This window comes from Hyperolius riggenbachi, chromosome 1 (assembly GCF_040937935.1).
Source record: "Hyperolius riggenbachi isolate aHypRig1 chromosome 1, aHypRig1.pri, whole genome shotgun sequence".
NCBI lineage: Eukaryota > Metazoa > Chordata > Amphibia > Anura > Hyperoliidae > Hyperolius > Hyperolius riggenbachi.
The window spans coordinates 238,694,362-238,713,896 of NC_090646.1; positions in this window are offsets into that span (position 1 = coordinate 238,694,362).

The window sequence follows — 19,535 nt, forward strand, 5'->3', positions numbered from 1 at the left end:
TTGTACTAGTAACATAACCAGGACAAATGGGCAAACAACATGTGTGAGTTTTATCTACAATAGCATTGTTTAATGAAGACATTGTCATTCGTCAATTTCACCCCTTTAAAATGCATAGAAAATAGTAAAAAAAAAAAAAACACACCACAAAAACCCTAATTTGGCCCTAAAAAACAAAAACAAGACATAGATCATTTAGGTATGATGAGTACCATAGTTGGGCGGATGAATGAAAGCAGCGCTGCAATGTGAACAATAAAGTAAATATGTAATGTTCACTAAGGAGATGAAAAATTAAAGGAACGTGCCCAAAAGAGTAACCAAAGAAAATGGCTGCTTTAGTGTTAACTATCCCACTGACCGAAACTGGTTTTAAATTAACCACTTGCCGACCGCACGCTTATACCGTGCGTCGGCAAAGTGGCAGCTGCAGGACCAGCGACGCAGTACTGCGTCGCCAGCTGCAGCTTAATTAATCAAGAAGCAGCCGCTCGCGCGAGCGGCTGCTTCTTGTCAAATCACGGCGGGGGGCTCCGTGAATAGCCTGCGGGCCGCCGATGGCGGCTCGCAGGCTAGATGTAAACACAAGCGGAAATAATCCGCTTTGTTTACATTTGTACGGCGCTGCTGCGCAGCAGCGCCGTAAGGCAGATCGGCGATCCCCGGCCAATCAGCGGCCGGGGATCGCCGCCATGTGACAGAAGACAGCCTGTCACTGGCTGCACAGGACGGATAGCGTCCTGTGCAGCCCAGATCTCCGGGGGGAGCAGGTAGGAGAGGGAGGGGGGAGAATGTCGCCGCGGGGGGGGCTTTGAGGTGCCCCCCCCGCAAAATGCCTGCAGGTAGGAGCGATCAGACCCCCCCTGCACATCATCCCCCTAGTGGGGAAAAAAGGGGGGCGATCTGATCGCTCTGTGTGGCCGCGGATCTGTGCTGGGGGCTGCAGAGCCCACCCAGCACAGATCCAAACAAACAGCGCTGGTCCTTAAGGGGGGGTAAAGGGTGGGTCCTCAAGTGGTTAATAGGCAAATTTGCATGCAATTTGACAAATGATAACACTGCCTAAAGCACAGGTGTGGAGCTCCAGTCCTCGGGGGTGTACGATCCACTGGCTGCTCATGGTGGTGGAACGCCGAGACCCACGCTGAGGCGCAAGCCTCTGGGTCTCGGCCTGTCTCTGCCATCACTGGAGAGCATGGCGCTCAGCTCCCATTGGATAAGCAGCGGACACGATCTCCATATGCGCTCCGCCGCTGTAAACAATGAGTTGGGTTATATGTCAGTCATATGGGCATACAGTCTGACTCATAGCAGGTGACTGTACTGAGATGATCAGCAAGAAATGAGAGGTTAGGATGAGTCCCCAGCTTGGAGAAAGTCCTGAATGTAGAGCAGGTGACATCTATAGTGTAGTTCCAGCACTGTGAGGCCACGTCACTGCTGCTGCTCTAATAAGATGTGCTTCCAGGAGACTTGTGCTCGTTTCCCTGTAGCTTCATAAGCTGTCTGACTGTAACTTTCCTCCTGACATGACTAAGGACGCTTTCCCGTGTGACTTCTCTGAAGTTTAATAAAACTAGCTTTCTGACTGAAACATTTCCCACACTCTGAACACAAATAAGGACGCTCTCCTTTGTGTCTCCTGTGATGTCTAAGAAATACAAATTTCTGACAACCATTTCATGTATTCAGAACATGTAAAAGGACGCTCATCCATGATTTTTCTGATGTGTAGTAACATTACCTTTCTGTCTGAAACATTTCCCACACTCTGGACATGAATAAGGACGCTCTCCTTTGTGATGGCTAAGAAAAATAAATTTACAAATGAAACATTTCCCACATACAGAACATGAATAAGGACGCTCTCCTGTGTGACTTCTCGGATGTATAATAAGACTACCTTTCTGCGTGAAACATTTCCCACACTCTGCATATGAATGTGGACGCTCTCCTGTGTGACTTCTCTGATGTATAATAAGACTACCTTTCTGCATGAAACATTTACCACACCTTCATATGAATGTGGACGCTTTCCTGTGTGAATTCTGATGTGTAATAACATTTGATTTGACACAGGAAATTTTCCACATTCGGAACATGGATAAGAACGCTTTCCTGCGTGATTTCTAACAAGATCAGATTTCTGACTGAAGCATTTCCCATACTTTGCACATGAGAAAGGACGCTATCCTGTGTGAATTCTGTGATGTGTACGTAGACCAGTTTTCAAACAAGAACGTTTCCCACACTCAGAAGATAAAAAAGGATGTGTCTTTGAGCTAACAGGATGTGATCTATCAGAAGATTTGTCCTCATGGTGACGTCTGCTGTGTATATTTTCTGCAATGGAGTTTCCTGCTGGTAAATGTAGTGCGGCACCATTATCGTCTGCGCCATAATCTGTTGGAGAAATAATAACAGAGAACAGTCATTGTCCTGCCAGCAGTCGTGAGTGTTGCTGTAGCAGTTACAAATAATAAAAACCAGATCAGACACAAACTCAATAGATAAAAATATAAAACCAAGAAAAAAAACACAGCGACCCACCCATAAGATCCAATGTTATAGAAACAATCACATCAATCAATCCAGTTCAACAATAAAGCCGATGCCTCCCGCCTTGCAGCACATGTAATGTACAGACTGGGAGCCCCAATACACAGCAAGATGCCACATAGCATCACAGATATACCACCCAACACATCATACCAGTATAGATACATAACTGTAAGTGCTGAAGGGTTAAAGCGGTGGCTGCTGCTGGCATAGTAGTGACACAGTGGTGGCTGCTGCTAGAACATTAGGGGCACCGGGGTAGCTGATGCCGGCACATTAGGGGCACTGGGGTGAAAGTCGCTGGCACATTAGGGGCACTGGGGTAGCTGATGCCGGCACACTAGGGGCACTGGGGTGGCTGATGATGGCACAAACAGGGACAATGCTGCCAGTCACATACAGGGACAGTGCCCGGGACAATGATGCCAGTCACATACAGGGACAGTGCCCGGACAATGCTGCCAGCCACAAACAGGGACAGTGCCAGGGACAATGCTGCCAGTCACATACAGGGACAGTGCCCAGGACAATGCTGCCAGTCACATACAGGGACAGTGCCAGGGACAATGCTGCCAGTCATATACAGGGACAATGCTGCCAGTCACATACAGGGACAGTGCCAGGGACAATGCTGCCAGTCACATACAGGGTCAGTGCCCGGGACAATTATGCCAGTCACAAACAGGGACAGTGCCAGGGACAATGCTGCCAGTCACATACAGGGACAGTGCCAGGGACAATGCTGCCAGTCACATACAGGGACAGTGCCAGGGACAATGCTGCCAGTCACATACAGGGACAGTGCCCGGGACAATGCTGCCAGTCACATACAGGGACAGTGCCAGGGACAATGCTGCCAGTCACATACAGGGACAGTGCCAGGGACAATGCTGCCAGTCACATACAGGGACAGTGCCCGGGACAATGCTGCCAGTCACATAGAGGGACAGTGCCAGGGACAATGCTGCCAGTCACATACAGGGACAGTGCCAGGGACAATGCTGCCAGTCACATACAGGGACAGTGCCCGGACAATGCTGCCAGCCACAAACAGGGACAGTGCCAGGGACAATGCTGCCAGTCACATACAGGGACAGTGCCCAGGACAATGCTGCCAGTCACATACAGGGACAGTGCCAGGGACAATGCTGCCAGTCATATACAGGGACAATGCTGCCAGTCACATACAGGGACAGTGCCAGGGACAATGCTGCCAGTCACATACAGGGTCAGTGCCCGGGACAATTATGCCAGTCACAAACAGGGACAGTGCCAGGGACAATGCTGCCAGTCACATACAGGGACAGTGCCAGGGACAATGCTGCCAGTCACATACAGGGACAGTGCCAGGGACAATGCTGCCAGTCACATACAGGGACAGTGCCCGGGACAATGCTGCCAGTCACATACAGGGACAGTGCCAGGGACAATGCTGCCAGTCACATACAGGGACAGTGCCAGGGACAATGCTGCCAGTCACATACAGGGACAGTGCCCGGGACAATGCTGCCAGTCACATAGAGGGACAGTGCCAGGGACAATGCTGCCAGTCACATACAGGGACAGTGCCAGGGACAATGCTGCCAGTCACATACAGGGACAGTGCCAGGGACAATGCTGCCAGTCACATACAGGGACAGTGCCAGGGACAATGCTGCCAGTCACATACAGGGACAGTGCCAGGGACAATGCTGCCAGTCACATACAGGGACAGTGCCAGGGACAATGCTGCCAGTCACATACAGGGACAGTGCCAGGGACAATGCTGCCAGTCACATACAGGGTCAGTGCCCGGGACAATTATGCCAGTCACAAACAGGGACAGTGCCAGGGACAATGCTGCCAGTCACATACAGGGACAGTGGTAGAAAATTTTTTTTGCCATGGGGCTGCAACACATATGCTCAGAAAACTCACTATAATTGTAATGAACCCAACTGGTAATATTGTGTAGCCAGTATGATTACATAGTAAAGTTTTTTAGCACAGATATGGCCATAGACACCTAATATCTCTCAGTTGGAAAGTGATTCTTTATTGAACATACGAAGCCGCTGAAAGACACCTTCCACGACCAAAAACACAGACAGAAATAAAACCAATTTCTGCGCAGAAATAACACATAAAACCAAGGAGCCAACCCACACTTCCCCTAGTACCATACTCTAGGCTCCTGTGCATGGAGTCCGCAGTAAACTCTCTGCTCCATGCACACAAGCCCAGCCCACCCACAACTCTCACTCCACCTAGCACCAAACATACAGCAGCTGCCTCCCCCTAATGGGGATAAGTCCTTAGATGTTAGGCATTAGCAAGCAAGCGTATTTAGTAAGCATCAGGAGATTTGAGCCAGGTGCTGATATATGAGGCATAAAGCAATCTCAACCAGACATCAATATCCCATAGATCATCAGTGACACACAAGGACTTGTTATACTTGCAGTGCTCCACGATTTAAAGTGGCTTGGTTCACCCTTCTGTTCCACTCCTCATCCGCAGGCCAGTCCACCGCTGTAATTCCCTCCACTCCAGGTGTCATTTACAGATTACCCAGAGGGGTAGCAGGCAGGACATTCCCATCTACAGTCCTGAGGGGGCTGAATGCCACCAAGCCTTCGCACACGCAAAGTCTCTGTGTACCCTAAATGCTGATTATATGCTGGTCCATGCCCTCAGCCATAAGCACCTTGGGTATATGTACGCTTGGTGCGCGCCTCCGCTTCGCCTTGTCAGGTCAGGATGCGGTCAACAGGCGCTTTTGGGCTGCGAAGTTGCGGGCAGTAGGGAACGCTATGTCCGCATGGTGTGACGATTGGCTCCTCCCACCAACGTTTCGCGTCACATGACGCTTCCTCAGGGTGTGGCCAGAGCACACAGTGTTCGCCTCTTTATACGAAGGATCACTTCCTTCACAGCATGACACACGCCTCCATAGTGATGTCATTTTTTGTGTTCATTTCAACACAGCTTTATTGCTACAGGTAGTCCATGCCGGGTTCACAGGTAAACAGACTAATTTTCTTCCGCCAGATCAGCTTCTCTTATTGAGTGATTCATATCTCAAACCTTATAGCTATTTCATCATCTTATACAGCTATATTATATATAGAGTAACATTTCACAGTTTAACTGCCGTTATCTATTCCGCTCCACTGCCATCTAGTGGGTAGCTATAGTACTTCCAGTACATTTTCATTTCTGGTCCCTCATTCATTCAGACCACATTCTTACTATCCATTTGTACCCTTTACCCCCACTACTCCACCTCCGTGGGGCATGAGATCTATGGGTTAAGTGTTATGGACATTTTTATACAGGAGGGGTCTGTACAGGGGGTCATTTGCTATTTTAAAACCTTGTTTGTCTTCCTTTGGTTCTTTGCATCTCTTTTATCTCATATTGGGCCCCCTCTATTGCTACTATAGATGACCTCTTTTAGTCTGTCTTATTTATAGGCAATCTGCCTCAAGAGTGGAACAGAAGGGTGAACCAAGCCACTTTAAATCGTGGAGCACTGCAAGTATAACAAGTCCTTGTGTGTCACTGATGATCTATGGGATATTGATGTCTGGTTGAGATTGCTTTATGCCTCATATATCAGCACCTGGCTCAAATCTCCTGATGCTTACTAAATACGCTTGCTTGCTAATGCCTAACATCTAAGGACTTATCCCCATTAGGGGGAGGCAGCTGCTGTATGTTTGGTGCTAGGTGGAGTGAGAGTTGTGGGTGGGCTGGGCTTGTGTGCATGGAGCAGAGAGTTTACTGCGGACTCCATGCACAGGAGCCTAGAGTATGGTACTAGGGGAAGTGTGGGTTGGCTCCTTGGTTTTATGTGTTATTTCTGCGCAGAAATTGGTTTTATTTCTGTCTGTGTTTTTGGTCGTGGAAGGTGTCTTTCAGCGGCTTCGTATGTTCAATAAAGAATCACTTTCCAACTGAGAGATATTAGGTGTCTATGGCCATATCTGTGCTAAAAAACTTTACTACATACAGGGACAGTGCCAGGGACAATGCTGCCAGTCACATACAGGGACAGTGCCAGGGACAATGCTGCCAGTCACATACAGGGACAGTGCCCGGGACAATGCTGCCAGTCACATACAGGGACAGTGCCAGGGACAATGCTGCCAGTCACATACAGGGAAAGTGCCAGGGACAATGCTGCCAGTCACATACAGGGACAGTGCCCGGGACAATGCTGCCAGTCACATAGAGGGACAGTGCCAGGGACAATGCTGCCAGTCACATACAGGGACAGTGCCAGGGACAATGCTGCCAGTCACATACAGGGACAGTGCCAGGGACAATGCTGCCAGTCACATACAGGGACAGTGCCAGGGACAATGCTGCCAGTCACATACAGGGACAGTGCCCGGGACAATGCTGCCAGTCACATACAGGGACAGTGCCCGGGACAATGCTGCCAGTCACATACAGGGACAGTGCCCGGGACAATGCTGCCAGTCACATACAGGGACAGTGCCAGGGACAATGCTGCCAGTCACATACAGGGACAGTGCCCGGGACAATGCTGCCAGTCACATACAGGGACAGTGCCAGGGACAATGCTGCCAGTCACATACAGGGACAGTGCCCGGGACAATGCTGCCAGTCACATACAGGGACAGTGCCCGGGACAATGCTGCCAGTCACATACAGGGACAGTGCCCGGGACAATGCTGCCAGTCACATACAGGGACAGTGCCAGGGACAATGCTGCCAGTCACATACAGGGACAGTGCCAAGGACAATGCTGCCAGTCACATACAGGGACAGTGCCAGGGACAATGCTGCCAGTCACATACAGGGACAGTGCCAGGGACAATGCTGCCAGTCACATACAGGGACAGTGCCAGGGACAATGCTGCCAGTCACATACAGGGACAGTGCCCGGGACAATGCTGCCAGTCACATACAGGGACAGTGCCAGGGACAATGCTGCCAGTCACATACAGGGACAGTGCCCGGGACAATGCTGCCAGTCACATACAGGGACAGTGCCCGGGACAATGCTGCCAGTCACATAGAGGGACAGTGCCAGGGACAATGCTGCCAGTCACATACAGGGACAGTGCCCGGGACAATGCTGCCAGTCACATACAGGACAGTGCCTGGGACAATGCTGCCAGTCACATACAGGGACAGTGCCCGGGACAATTATGCCAGTCACATACAGGGACAGTGCCAGGGACAATTATGCCAGTCACATACAGGGACAGTGCCAGGGACAATGCTGCCAGTCACAAACAGGGACAGTGCCAGGGACAATGCTGCCAGTCATATACAGGGACAGTGCCAGGGACAATGCTGCACGTCACAAACAGGGACAGTGCCAGGGACAATGCTGCCAGTCACAAACAGTGACAGTGCCAGGGACAATGCTGCCAGTCACATACAGGGACAGTGCCCGGGACAATTATGCCAGTCACAAACAGGGACAGTGCCAGGGACAATGCTGCCAGTCACATACAGGGACAGTGCCAGGGACAATGCTGCCAGTCACATACAGGGACAGTGCCCGGGACAATTATGCCAGTCACAAACAGGGACAGTGCCAGGGACAATGCTGCCAGTCACATACAGGGACAGTGCCAGGGACAATGCTGCACGTCACAAACAGGGACAGTGCCCAGGACAATGCTGCCAGTCACATACAGGGACAGTGCCAGGGACAATGCTGCCAGTCACAAACAGGGACAGTGCCAGGGACAATGCTGCCAGTCACATACAGGGACAGTGCCCGGGACAATTATGCCAGTCACAAACAGGGACAGTGCCCGGGACAATGCTGCCAGTCACATACAGGGACAGTGCCCGGGACAATGCTGCCAGTCACATACAGGGACAGTGCCCGGGACAATGCTGCCAGTCACATACAGGGACAGTGCCCGGACAATGCTGCCAGCCACAAACAGGGACAGTGCCAGGGACAATGCTGCCAGTCATATACAGGGACAGTGCCAGGGACAATGCTGCCAGTCACATACAGGGACAGTGCCAGGGACAATGCTGCCAGTCACATACAGGGACAGTGCCCAGGACAATGCTGCCAGTCACATAGAGGGACAGTGCCAGGGACAATGCTGCCAGTCACATAGAGGGACAGTGCCCGGGACAATGCTGCCAGTCACATACAGGGACAGTGCCCGGGACAATTATGCCAGTCACATACAGGGACAGTGCCAGGGACAATGCTGCCAGTCACATACAGGGACAGTGCCCGGGACAATGCTGCCAGTCACATACAGGGACAGTGCCCGGGACAATGCTGCCAGTCACATACAGGGACAGTGCCCGGGACAATGCTGCCAGTCACATACAGGGACAGTGCCAGGGACAATGCTGCCAGTCACATACAGGGACAGTGCCCGGGACAATGCTGCCAGTCACATACAGGGACAGTGCCAGGGACAATGCTGCCAGTCACATACAGGGACAGTGCCCGGGACAATGCTGCCAGTCACATACAGGGACAGTGCCAGGGACAATGCTTCCAGTCACATACAGGGACAGTGCCCGGGACAATGCTGCCAGTCACATACAGGGACAGTGCCAGGGACAATGCTTCCAGTCACATACAGGGACAGTGCCAGGGACAATGCTGCCAGTCACATACAGGGACAGTGCCCAGGACAATGCTGCCAGTCACATACAGGGACAGTGCCAGGGACAATGCTGCCAGTCACATAGAGGGACAGTGCCCGGGACAATGCTGCCAGTCAAATACAGGGACAGTGCCCGGGACAATTATGCCAGTCACATACAGGGACAGTGCCAGGGACAATGCTGCCAGTCACATACAGGGACAGTGCCCGGGACAATGCTGCCAGTCACATACAGGGACAGTGCCAGGGACAATGCTGCCAGTCACATACAGGGACAGTGCCCGGGACAATGCTGCCAGTCACATACAGGGACAGTGCCAGGGACAATGCTGCCAGTCACATACAGGGACAGTGCCCGGGACAATGCTGCCAGTCACATACAGGGACAGTGCCAGGGACAATGCTACCAGTCACATACAGGGACAGTGCCCGGGACAATGCTGCCACTCACATACAGGGACAGTGCCTGGGACAATGCTGCCAGTCACATACAGGGACAGTGCCAGGGACAATGCTGCCACTCACATACAGGGACAGTGCCCGGGACAATGCTGCCAGTCACATACAGGGACAGTGCCAGGGACAATGCTGCCAGTCACATACAGGGACAGTGCCCGGGACAATGCTGCCAGTCACATACAGGGACAGTGCCAGGGACAATGCTGCCAGTCACATACAGGGACAGTGCCCGGGACAATGCTGCCAGTCACATACAGGGACAGTGCCCGGGACAATGCTGCCAGTCACATACAGGGACAGTGCCAGGGACAATGCTGCCAGTCACAAACAGGGACAGTGCCAGGGACAATGCTGCCAGTCACATACAGGGACAGTGCCCGGGACAATTATGCCAGTCACAAACAGGGACAGTGCCCGGGACAATGCTGCCAGTCACATACAGGGACAGTGCCCGGGACAATGATGCCAGTCACATACAGGGACAGTTCCCGGACAATGCTGCCAGCCACAAACAGGGACAGTGCCAGGGACAATGCTGCCAGTCATATACAGGGACAGTGCCAGGGACAATGCTGCCAGTCACATACAGGGACAGTGCCAGGGACAATGCTGCCAGTCACATACAGGGACAGTGCCCGGGACAATGCTGCCAGTCACATAGAGGGACAGTGCCAGGGACAATGCTGCCAGTCACATAGAGGGACAGTGCCCGGGACAATGCTGCCAGTCACATACAGGGACAGTGCCAGGGACATTGCTGCCAGTCACATACAGGGACAGTGCCAGGGACATTGCTGCCAGTCACATACAGGGACAGTGCCCGGGACAATGCTGCCAGTCACATACAGGGACAGTGCCAGGGACAATGCTGCCAGTCACATACAGGGACAGTGCCAGGGACAATGCTGCCAGTCACATACAGGGACAGTGCCAGGGACAATGCTGCCAGTCACATACAGGGACAGTGCCAGGGACAATGCTGCCAGTCACATACAGGGACAGTGCCAGGGACAATGCTGCCAGTCACAAACAGGGACAGTGCCCGGGACAATGCTGCCAGTCACATACAGGGACAGTGCCCGGGACAATGATGCCAGTCACATACAGGGACAGTGCCCGGACAATGCTGCCAGCCACAAACAGGGACAGTGCCAGGGACAATGCTGCCAGTCATATACAGGGACAGTGCCAGGGACAATGCTGCCAGTCACATACAGGGACAGTGCCAGGGACAATGCTGCCAGTCACATACAGGGACAGTGCCCGGGACAATGCTGCCAGTCACATAGAGGAACAGTGCCAGGGACAATGCTGCCAGTCACATAGAGGGACAGTGCCCGGGACAATGCTGCCAGTCACATACAGGGACAGTGCCCGGGACAATTATGCCAGTCACATACAGGGACAGTGCCAGGGACAATGCTGCCAGTCACATACAGGGACAGTGCCCGGGACAATGCTGCCAGTCACATACAGGGACAGTGCCCGGGACAATGCTGCCAGTCACATACAGGGACAGTGCCCGGGACAATGCTGCCAGTCACATACAGGGACAGTGCCAGGGACAATGCTGCCAGTCACATACAGGGACAGTGCCAGGGACAATGCTGCCAGTCACATACAGGGACAGTGCCAGGGACAATGCTGCCAGTCACATACAGGGACAGTGCCCGGGACAATGCTGCCAGTCACATACAGGGACAGTGCCAGGGACAATGCTGCCAGTCACATACAGGGACAGTGCCAGGGACAATGCTGCCAGTCACATACAGGGACAGTGCCAGGGACAATGCTGCCAGTCACATACAGGGACAGTGCCCGGGACAATGCTGCCAGTCACATACAGGGACAGTGCCAGGGACAATGCTGCCAGTCACATACAGGGACAGTGCCAGGGACATTGCTGCCAGTCACATACAGGGACAGTGCCCGGGACAATGCTGCCAGTCACATACAGGGACAGTGCCAGGGACAATGCTGCCAGTCACATACAGGGACAGTGCCAGGGACAATGCTGCCAGTCACATACAGGGACAGTGCCAGGGACAATGCTGCCAGTCACATACAGGGACAGTGCCAGGGACAATGCTGCCAGTCACATACAGGGACAGTGCCAGGGACAATGCTGCCAGTCACATACAGGGACAGTGCCAGGGACAATTCTGCCAGTCACATACAGGGACAGTGCCAGGGACAATGTTGCCAGTCACATACAGGGACAGTGCCAGGGACAATGCTGCCAGTCACATACAGGGACAGTGCCCGGGACAATGCTGCCACTCACATACAGGGACAGTGCCAGGGACAATGCTGCCAGTCACATACAGGGACAGTGCCAGGGACAATGCTGCCAGTCACATACAGGGACAGTGCCCGGGACAATGCTGCCAGTCACATACAGGGACAGTGCCAGGGACAATGCTGCCAGTCACATACAGGGACAGTGCCAGGGACAATGCTGCCAGTCACATACAGGGACAGTGCCCGGGACAATGCTGCCAGTCACATACAGGGACAGTGCCAGGGACAATGCTGCCAGTCACATACAGGGACAGTGCCCGGGACAATGCTGCCACTCACATACAGGGACAGTGCCCGGGACAATGCTGCCAGTCACATACAGGGACAGTGCCAGGGACAATGCTGCCACTCACATACAGGGACAGTGCCAGGGAGAATGCTGCCAGTCACATACAGGGACAGTGCCAGGGACAATGCTGCCAGTCACATACAGGGACAGTGCCCGGGACAATGCTGCCAGTCACATACAGGGACAGTGCCCGGGACAATGCTGCCAGTCACATACAGGGACAGTGCCAGGGACAATGCTGCCAGTCACATACAGGGACAGTGCCAGGGACAATGCTGCCAGTCACATACAGGGACAGTGCCAGGGACAATGCTGCCAGTCACATACAGGGACAGTGCCAGGGACAATGCTGCCAGTCACATACAGGGACAGTGCCAGGGACAATGCTGCCAGTCACATACAGGGACAGTGCCAGGGACAATGCTGCCAGTCACATACAGGGACAGTGCCAGGGACAATGCTGCCAGTCACATACAGGGACAGTGCCAGGGACAATGCTGCCAGTCACATACAGGGACAGTGCCCGGGACAATGCTGCCAGTCACATACAGGGACAGTGCCAGGGACAATGCTGCCAGTCACATACAGGGACAGTGCCAGGGACAATGCTGCCAGTCACATACAGGGACAGTGCCCGGGACAATGCTGCCAGTCACATAGAGGTACAGTGCCAGGGACAATGCTGCCAGTCACATAGAGGGACAGTGCCCGGGACAATGCTGCCAGTCACATGCAGGGACAGTGCCCGGGACAATGCTGCCAGTCACATACAGGGACAGTGCCAGGGACAATGCTGCCAGTCACATACAGGGACAGTGCCAGGGACAATGCTGCCAGTCACAAACAGGGACAGTGCCAGGGACAATGCTGCCAGTCACATACAGGGACAGTGCCAGGGACAATGCTGCCAGTCACATGCAGGGACAGTGCCCGGGACAATGCTGCCAGTCACATGCAGGGACAGTGCCCGGGACAATGCTGCCAGTCACATACAGGGACAGTGCCAGGGACAATGCTGCCAGTCACAAACAGGGACAGTGCCAGGGACAATGCTGCCAGTCACATACAGGGACAGTGCCCGGGAAAATTATGCCAGTCACAAACAGGGACAGTGCCCGGGACAATGCTGCCAGTCACATACAGGGACAGTGCCCGGGACAATGATGCCAGTCACATACAGGGACAGTGCCCGGGACAATTATGCCAGTCACATACAGGGACAGTGCCAGGGACAATGCTGCCAGTCACATACAGGGACAGTGCCAGGGACAATGCTGCCAGTCACATACAGGGACAGTGCCAGGGACAATGCTGCCAGTCACATACAGGGACAGTGCCAGGGACAATGCTGCCAGTCACATACAGGGACAGTGCCCGGGACAATGCTGCCAGTCACATACAGGGACAGTGCCAGGGACAATGCTGCCAGTCACATACAGGGACAGTGGCAGGGACAATGCTGCCAGTCACATACAGGGACAGTGCCCGGGACAATGCTGCCAGTCACATACAGGGACAGTGCCCGGGACAATGCTGCCAGTCACATACAGGGACAGTGCCAGGGACAATGCTGCCAGTCACATACAGGGACAGTGCCAGGGACAATGCTGCCAGTCACATACAGGGACAGTGCCCAGGACAATGCTGCCAGTCACATAGAGGGACAGTGCCAGGGACAATGCTGCCAGTCACATAGAGGGACAGTGCCCGGGACAATGCTGCCAGTCACATACAGGGACAGTGCCCGGGACAATTATGCCAGTCACATACAGGGACAGTGCCCGGGACAATGCTGCCAGTCACATACAGGGACAGTGCCCGGGACAATGCTGCCAGTCACATACAGGGACAGTGCCAGGGACAATGCTGCCAGTCACATACAGGGACAGTGCCCGGGACAATGCTGCCAGTCACATACAGGGACAGTGCCCGGGACAATGCTGCCAGTCACATACAGGGACAGTGCCAGGGACAATGCTGCCAGTCACATACAGGGACTGTGCCCGGGACAATGCTGCCAGTCACATACAGGGACAGTGCCAGGGACAATGCTGCCAGTCACATACAGGGACAGTGCCCGGGACAATGCTGCCAGTCACATACAGGGACAGTGCCAGGAACAATGCTGTCAGTCACATACAGGGACAGTGCCCGGGACAATGCTGCCAGTCACATACAGGGACAGTGCCAGGGACAATGCTGCCAGTCACATACAGGGACAGTGCCAGGGACAATGCTGCCAGTCACATACAGGGACAGTGCCAGGGACAATGTTGCCAGTCACATACAGGGACAGTGCCCGGGACAATGCTGCCAGTCACATACAGGGACAGTGCCAGAGACAATGCTGCCAGTCACATACAGGGACAGTGCCAGGGACATTGCTGCCAGTCACATACAGGGACAGTGTCCGGGACAATGCTGCCAGTCACATACAGGGACAGTGCCAGGGACAATGCTGCCAGTCACATACAGGGACAGTGCCAGGGACAATGCTGCCAGTCACATACAGGGACAGTGCCCGGGACAATGCTGCCAGTCACATAGAGGGACAGTGCCAGGGACAATGCTGCCAGTCACATAGAGGGACAGTGCCCGGGACAATGCTGCCAGTCACATACAGGGACAGTGCCCGGGACAATTATGCCAGTCACATACAGGGACAGTGCCAGGGACAATGCTGCCAGTCACATACAGGGACAGTGCCCGGGACAATGCTGCCAGTCACATACAGGGACAGTGCCAGGGACAATGCTGCCAGTCACATACAGGGACAGTGCCCGGGACAATGCTGCCAGTCACATACAGGGACAGTGCCAGGGACAATGCTGCCAGTCACATACAGGGACAGTGCCCGGGACAATGCTGCCAGTCACATAGAGGGACAGTGCCAGGGACAATGCTGCCAGTCACATACAGGGACAGTGCCCCGGACAATGCTTCCAGTCACATACAGGGACAGTGCCTGGGACAGTGCTGCCAGTCACATACAGGGACAGTGCCCGGGACAATGCTGCCAGCCACAAACAGGGACAGTGCCAGGGACAATGCTGCCAGTCATATACAGGGACAGTGCCAGGGACAATGCTGCCAGTCACATACAGGGACAGTGCCAGGGACAATGCTGCCAGTCACATACAGGGACAGTGCCCGGGACAATGCTGCCAGTCACATAGAGGGACAGTGCCAGGGACAATGCTGCCAGTCACATAGAGGGACAGTGCCCGGGACAATGCTGCCAGTCACATACAGGGACAGTGCCAGGGACATTGCTGCCAGTCACATACAGGGACAGTGCCCGGGACAATGCTGCCAGTCACATACAGGGACAGTGCCAGGGACAATGCTGCCAGTCACATACAGGGACAGTGCCAGGGACAATGCTGCCAGTCACATACAGGGACAGTGCCAGGGACAATGCTGCCAGTCACATACAGGGACAGTGCCAGGGACAATGCTGCCAGTCACATACAGGGACAGTGCCAGGGACAATGCTGCCAGTCACAAACAGGGACAGTGCCCGGGACAATGCTGCCAGTCACAAACAGGGACAGTGCCCGGGACAATGCTGCCAGTCACATACAGGGACAGTGCCCGGGACAATGATGCCAGTCACATACAGGGACAGTGCCCGGACAATGCTGCCAGCCACAAACAGGGACAGTGCCAGGGACAATGCTGCCAGTCATATACAGGGACAGTGCCAGGGACAATGCTGCCAGTCACATACAGGGACAGTGCCAGGGACAATGCTGCCAGTCACATACAGGGACAGTGCCCGGGACAATGCTGCCAGTCACATAGAGGGACAGTGCCAGGGACAATGCTGCCAGTCACATAGAGGGACAGTGCCCGGGACAATGCTGCCAGTCACATACAGGGACAGTGCCCGGGACAATTATGCCAGTCACATACAGGGACAGTGCCAGGGACAATGCTGCCAGTCACATACAGGGACAGTGCCCGGGACAATGCTGCCAGTCACATACAGGGACAGTGCCCGGGACAATGCTGCCAGTCACATACAGGGACAGTGCCCGGGACAATGCTGCCAGTCACATACAGGGACAGTGCCAGGGACAATGCTGCCAGTCACATACAGGGACAGTGCCAGGGACAATGCTGCCAGTCACATACAGGGACAGTGCCAGGGACAATGCTGCCAGTCACATACAGGGACAGTGCCAGGGACAATGCTGCCAGTCACATACAGGGACAGTGCCCGGGACAATGCTGCCAGTCACATACAGGGACAGTGCCAGGGACAATGCTGCCAGTCACATACAGGGACAGTGCCAGGGACAATGCTGCCAGTCACATACAGGGACAGTGCCAGGGACAATGCTGCCAGTCACATACAGGGACAGTGCCCGGGACAATGCTGCCAGTCACATACAGGGACAGTGCCAGGGACAATGCTGCCAGTCACATACAGGGACAGTGCCAGGGACATTGCTGCCAGTCACATACAGGGACAGTGCCCGGGACAATGCTGCCAGTCACATACAGGGACAGTGCCAGGGACAATGCTGCCAGTCACATACAGGGACAGTGCCAGGGACAATGCTGCCAGTCACATACAGGGACAGTGCCAGGGACAATGCTGCCAGTCACATACAGGGACAGTGCCAGGGACAATGCTGCCAGTCACATACAGGGACAGTGCCAGGGACAATTCTGCCAGTCACATACAGGGACAGTGCCAGGGACAATGTTGCCAGTCACATACAGGGACAGTGCCAGGGACAATGCTACCAGTCACATACAGGGACAGTGCCCGGGACAATGCTGCCACTCACATACAGGGACAGTGCCAGGGACAATGCTGCCAGTCACATACAGGGACAGTGCCAGGGACAATGCTGCCAGTCACATACAGGGACAGTGCCCGGGACAATGCTGCCAGTCACATACAGGGACAGTGCCAGGGACAATGCTGCCAGTCACATACAGGGACAGTGCCAGGGACAATGCTGCCAGTCACATACAGGGACAGTGCCCGGGACAATGCTGCCAGTCACATACAGGGACAGTGCCAGGGACAATGCTGCCAGTCACATACAGGGACAGTGCCCGGGACAATGCTGCCACTCACATACAGGGACAGTGCCCGGGACAATGCTGCCAGTCACATACAGGGACAGTGCCAGGGACAATGCTGCCACTCACATACAGGGACAGTGCCAGGGAGAATGCTGCCAGTCACATACAGGGACAGTGCCAGGGACAATGCTGCCAGTCACATACAGGGACAGTGCCCGGGACAATGCTGCCAGTCACATACAGTGCCCGGGACAATGCTGCCAGTCACATACAGGGACAGTGCCCGGGACAATGCTGCCAGTCACATACAGGGACAGTGCCCGGGACAATGCTGCCAGTCACATACAGGGACAGTGCCAGGGACAATGCTGCCAGTCACATACAGGGACAGTGCCAGGGACAATGCTGCCAGTCACATACAGGGACAGTGCCAGGGACAATGCTGCCAGTCACATACAGGGACAGTGCCAGGGACAATGCTGCCAGTCACATACAGGGACAGTGCCAGGGACAATGCTGCCAGTCACATACAGGGACAGTGCCAGGGACAATGCTGCCAGTCACATACAGGGACAGTGCCAGGGACAATGCTGCCAGTCACATACAGGGACAGTGCCAGGGACAATGCTGCCAGTCACATACAGGGACAGTGCCCGGGACAATGCTGCCAGTCACATACAGGGACAGTGCCAGGGACAATGCTGCCAGTCACATACAGGGACAGTGCCAGGGACAATGCTGCCAGTCACATACAGGGACAGTGCCCGGGACAATGCTGCCAGTCACATAGAGGTACAGTGCCAGGGACAATGCTGCCAGTCACATAGAGGGACAGTGCCCGGGACAATGCTGCCAGTCACATGCAGGGACAGTGCCCGGGACAATGCTGCCAGTCACATGCAGGGACAGTGCCAGGGACAATGCTGCCAGTCACATGCAGGGACAGTGCCAGGGACAATGCTGCCAGTCACAAACAGGGACAGTGCCAGGGACAATGCTGCCAGTCACATACAGGGACAGTGCCAGGGACAATGCTGCCAGTCACATGCAGGGACAGTGCCCGGGACAATGCTGCCAGTCACATGCAGGGACAGTGCCCGGGACAATGCTGCCAGTCACATACAGGGACAGTGCCAGGGACAATGCTGCCAGTCACAAACAGGGACAGTGCCAGGGACAATGCTGCCAGTCACATACAGGGACAGTGCCCGGGAAAATTATGCCAGTCACAAACAGGGACAGTGCCCGGGACAATGCTGCCAGTCACATACAGGGACAGTGCCCGGGACAATGATGCCAGTCACATACAGGGACAGTGCCCGGGACAATTATGCCAGTCACATACAGGGACAGTGCCAGGGACAATGCTGCCAGTCACATACAGGGACAGTGCCAGGGACAATGCTGCCAGTCACATACAGGGACAGTGCCAGGGACAATGCTGCCAGTCACATACAGGGACAGTGCCAGGGACAATGCTGCCAGTCACATACAGGGACAGTGCCCGGGACAATGCTGCCAGTCACATACAGGGACAGTGCCAGGGACAATGCTGCCAGTCACATACAGGGACAGTGGCAGGGACAATGCTGCCAGTCACATACAGGGACAGTGCCCGGGACAATGCTGCCAGTCACATACAGGGACAGTGCTGCCAGTCACATACAGGGACAGTGCCAGGGACAATGCTGCCACTCACATACAGGGACAGTGCCAGGGACAATGCTGCCAGTCACATACAGGGACAGTGCCAGGGACAATGCTGCCAGTCACATACAGGGACAGTGCCCAGGACAATGCTGCCAGTCACATAGAGGGACAGTGCCAGGGACAATGCTGCCAGTCACATAGAGGGACAGTGCCCGGGACAATGCTGCCAGTCACATACAGGGACAGTGCCCGGGACAATTATGCCAGTCACATACAGGGACAGTGCCAGGGACAATGCTGCCAGTCACATACAGGGACAGTGCCCGGGACAATGCTGCCAGTCACATACAGGGACAGTGCCAGGGACAATGCTGCCAGTCACATACAGGGACTGTGCCCGGGACAATGCTGCCAGTCACATACAGGGACAGTGCCAGGGACAATGCTGCCAGTCACATACAGGGACAGTGCCCGGGACAATGCTGCCAGTCACATACAGGGACAGTGCCAGGGACAATGCTGCCAATCACATACAGGGACAGTGCCAGGGACAATGCTGCCAGTCACATACAGGGACAGTGCCAGGGACAATGCTGCCAGTCACATACAGGGACAGTGCCCGGGAC